The sequence below is a fragment of the Falco biarmicus genome, chromosome 17, assembly GCF_023638135.1.
Source record: "Falco biarmicus isolate bFalBia1 chromosome 17, bFalBia1.pri, whole genome shotgun sequence".
In the NCBI taxonomy this organism is placed as follows: domain Eukaryota; kingdom Metazoa; phylum Chordata; class Aves; order Falconiformes; family Falconidae; genus Falco; species Falco biarmicus.
The window spans coordinates 1,656,635-1,661,316 of record NC_079304.1 but is presented as its reverse complement, the minus strand read 5'-3'; positions in this window follow the sequence as shown (position 1 = coordinate 1,661,316).

Here is a 4,682-nt window from a genome sequence, read left to right as displayed (position 1 = left end):
CCATGTCTCCCATCCACTGTAAAATTATCAGCTCACAGCTGCCCCTGCAAGCACGGCACCGCTTCGCAGCGCAGCAGGAGACATCCCCGTGTCAGAGCATCAGTGACCCCAGTGAATCCCTCTCGGGAGGGCTACCCTGCCCTGCCGTGCCAACACCATCCTGTTTTCCAACACCAACGGCTACAGATTCGCAGGCCCACTGGTTTTAATGACATGGGGAAATTTCTTCCACACAAAGGAAGTGAGGGGGTTCCTTTGAAGCCCAGCTCCCTTCCCCAGCCGACACCAGCAGGGCAATTCGGCTCCTGTGATGTATCATTAGGTAGCTCCCCTGGGCACAGAATGTGTCCTGGAGGGGCTGCACGTCAGCACTAATAATGAGGCAAATTGCAACCCAAACCTCTTTGAGGCAGCCACTCAGGCCAGTAGGGCCAAGCCTGCTGAGAAGCATTTAGGACCCCCCCATCTGGCTCACAGCCCTCCTCCCCCAGGATGGGGTCAATTTGAAGGATGAAGGTTTGGCTTTTGATTAGCATGTGGCACTGCCTGGAACAGGAGAGGCAGGGTGGGTAGGTGCAGGAGTGAAGGGCAGTGTATTTGGTGTGTCTGTAGCCATCAGTGACAAGCTCACAGTTCTCCAGTTGCCCAGATGACCCCAAGAGAGGGGAGGAATTTTGCACAATTGCAAACTGAGCTTTTCTCCACCTTTCTTGCAGGCTGCCAGGCTCGAGCAAAGGGACTGTCACTGAACAGTAGAACAAGGCCAGAGAAAAACCTGGAGCCAGCCAAAGGCTTCTCAGTGCCAAAAGCCACACCAAATTTTGCCATCCTGTGAAGGATGATCAGGGCCACATTCACGTGATCTTCAAGGTGACGAGCTCCTGGAGCAGGAGGTTTGTGCCATGAAGCTGTCCCCTTCTCCCACGAGGTTTTCTGTGCTGCAGAAGTCCATCTTCCTTTGCAAGCCAGAATGGATGCAGTGGAGGTGGGAGCAGGAGGAGGAATTTGCTCTGCTACAGAAGTGCTCTGCCTCTTTAGTGCTCGTTTTCTCTCCTTTTCCTTGGGCTTTGCTGCTGCTTTGCTCCTGGTGCTCCCTGAAACTCAGGGACCTCCCAGCAGCAGGGTAAGCCAGGTGAACGTGGCCCTGCCAGTCTGACAGGAATCCACACCTTCTCCCTGTGGATTCTGGGATTGCTGAATAAAACCACTTCTAAAATATATCTGATCACTAACTACCTGATACACAATTGGAGCTTTTTAATGAAAAAACCCCACAAAATAATCATGAGCAAATACCATGACTGCTACTGTTTGTGACAGTTTATAATACACTTCCTACCTCGAGGTTAACTGCAAGTTCAGTTCACAATTTGCAGTTCCAGTGCCTGCTTGTACAACCTCAGCCTTAAGCAAGACCTGCTTTGAGTTCGAGCATCTGGGACTGTTTCTTTCTTGTTAAAATTGCCTAACCCGATGGAGGTATAAATGGCTCGATGACAGCCTTGTATTAATTCACTGCAACTCCAGGAGTACCTTGGATCCCAGCTACCCACCGCACAGCAGTACCCCTGCACATGTGGCAAACAGCCTACAGACAGGGAACTAGTGGAAAAATCGAGATGTTTCTGCTGCTTATGTGATGTGCGATGGACCTCATCACAACTCACCAGGGACCAAGGAAAGAGCATGGCCCCACGCCTCACACAACATGTTCCACCCCAGACTGTTGAAAAACACGCTCTGCCCAGACCATTGCGTCTCACCCAGTACCTACAGGGAGATGCAGATTGATTAGTTTAGGTGCAGCAGGAGAACATGGGAGGCCCCAGGGAGCTGCATCAGGGGCTGGCTCATGCTTTTGTCTCAGAAATTGAACTCTAAAGGCAGCAGTAGCTCCAGGATCAGTGCTGGCAGCAGGACACTGCTGTCGGGTCCATCTGCAGCAGCCCATGCTCTCTTACTGGTTCCCTTACAGTTCCCAGCCCAGCTGCAGCTGAGGACTCCTCCTGCCTGACCACAAACCAGTTGTGATTTCCAGGAAAAAGGGCTGCTCAGCCAGCAATGCCAAGGACAAAGCGTTGCGGTTGCACCCACCACTGTGAGCAAGGTGGTTCTGGGCTGACTGACCTTGGTGACACAAGCAAAGAACAGGCTCCGTGTCACGCACAGCACCTGCCAAAAGGTACTAAGGAAGTGAGAAGCTCAGTCATGAACCCTCCCCAGAGGAGAACATTTCCCTGGCAGTGCTTTGATCCCTGAGCTGGAGACTGCACTCTTTGAAGAAATGAGATGTAGAGATTTTTCTCTGCAGACAATAAATCACGGAAGTGATTCACTTTGATCTTACCCAAAATTTGAATAAATACAGAGCTGATCCACCATCTCAGGTGGAGTACAGAGTTAACTAATTGCCTGAATGCTGAGGGGCTAAGGGCTGTCTTGCTAGCTGCTCTCAGCAGGCAGCAATTAATTAAAAGTGTTCCATGTAATTTTGCGTATCTTTTCTTTCAAGTCCAAAAAGACCACTATCCACTTGGTCTGCTCTTTCTCCTCCAAAGATACATACTTACTATCATATGCAAGATGCAGTAGATAATTAGTGCACTTTGCTCACTGCTGAGGAGTTCTCAGCTGGAGACTGTCCACTTTTGAGCATCATGCCTTAAAAGATGACAAATTACAGAGGGCAGATGACATCTGGGAGGCCTGAACCACCCCCTCCACAGAACCGAGAGGTCAAGTGTGTTCTGTGGAGGTCGGCTCCGGCTAAGGGGGCAAGAGCAGGCTGCCAGCCCCTGACACCACGCTGCGAGACGGCCGTCGGCTGAGGCAAGCGAGCCAACAGGAGGACGCTCAGCCCAAAGGCTGGCTGCCAGACTAGTCAGCAAGAAGAAGTGAGCGAAAGAGCTGCAGTTGCCTTCACCAGAAACCCAAGAGCTGTGTATTGCCCCCAGACCCTCTCCCACAGCCGGGGCTGGGGCACAGGGGGCGGTGGGGGCCAGCGCCAGCTAGCCCTGTGCAGGATATGGCCACACACGGCCTGCCACCAGGCCACAGCCCCCGCCACAGAGGGGCCCTGACCCCCCCCACACACACACAGAGGGGCCCTGACCCCCGCCACTGACGCACAGACGGGCCCCCCCAAGGCCACCCCACACACCCCAGAGCCTGGTGCCGCCCCTGAGCCCTGCAGGCCCCAACCCACGCCACGGGAGCCACCAACACCCACAAGCAGTTGCTTCTGCTCCATCTCCCGGGCGCCCCAGGCCCCCACCCTCTCCCCCATGAGCCCCCGTCAGGTGCTGGCACCCTCGTCCTGGTGTCCCCAACTTCCCCCGAGGCCCCCAGCCCCCCTCAGGGGCAGCCGCTCCCTGTAACGCGCAGCACAGGCGGGCACCCGCGCCCGCCCAGCCCCTCATGGCGGCACCGCAGCCTCCCCTCGGGCCGCGCGGGGCCCGGGCTGCGCGCTGGCCAATCCAGAGCCGCTGCCGGGGCTCCTGGCCAATCGCCTTCAGCCGAGCTGCACCGAGGCTATATAAGGCTCCTCCGGTGACCACTGCCACCCTCCGTGCTGGCAGCGGTGAGCGAGGGTGTGAGACGGGGGCGGGAGTTTCTGTGCGGGGTTTAGCTGGGGGCGGTTGTTACCCAAAGAGAGTTCCCCTGAGGGGTTTAGCTGCGGGCGGTTACCCGAAGAGGGTTCCCCTGAGGGGTTTACCTGGGGGCAGTTACCCGAAGAGGGTTCCCCTGAGGGGTTTACCTGGGGGCGGTTGTTACCCAAAGAGAGTTCCCCTGAGGGGTTTACCTGGGGGCAGTTACCGAAGAGGGTTCCCCTGAGGGGTTTACCTGGGGGCAGTTACCCGAAGAGGGTTCCCCTGAGGGGTTTAGCTGGGGGCGGTTGTTACCCAAAGCAAATTTCTCTGAGGAGTTTAGCTGGGGGCAGTTGTTACCCGAAGAGGGTCCCCCTGAGGGGTTTAGCCAGGGATGTTTGTTACCGAAAGCAAGTTTCTCTGAGGGGTTTATCTGCAGGCGGTTGCTGCCCAAAGCAGGTTTCTCTGAGAGGTTGCTGTGGGCCTAAGCTCTTCCAGAACCAGAGCAGTTTGTCTGAGCAGTTGATTTTTAAGGGGAAGCCACCCAAAGCTTGAGGTACAGACCCCACCACCAAGTGCCAAAGCAGGTCTGTGGTTGGAAGCATGTTCTGAGGCAGCTTTGCTGAGAGCTATAACCATCCTGGGCAGGAAGGTCCTTGGTGTCTTTGCACAGCCACTTAGGGGCTGTAATTATTTCAGCACTCTGTGGTTTGTTTTGCATTGCACAAAGCTTTGGTGGGGGTTCAACCAGAAAGGGGGTCTGATGGGGCATGTGAGCTGGCTGGAGGAAGGAAAGGCCAAAGTCATCAACTGTGTTAGCGCTTCACTGTTCTTTTGTGATTTCTCCAATTAGTGCTGAGCAGGAAGAGCAGTCACAATTAAAATAATACCTATTCAAGATGAAATTATAATTACTGTGGGTTGTTTATGCAAATTTGACAAAGCACGTAGGAGCTGAACTGCCACCCTGAATCTCCTGGTCTAAAGGATGTTCTCAACTATAGTTATGGTTCAATACAATACAATTTTCACCTTTCTGGTTTTCTGCTTTTTCATTTATTGCCTTTTTTCTGCTTTTTCTTGTTTTTAGGAAGA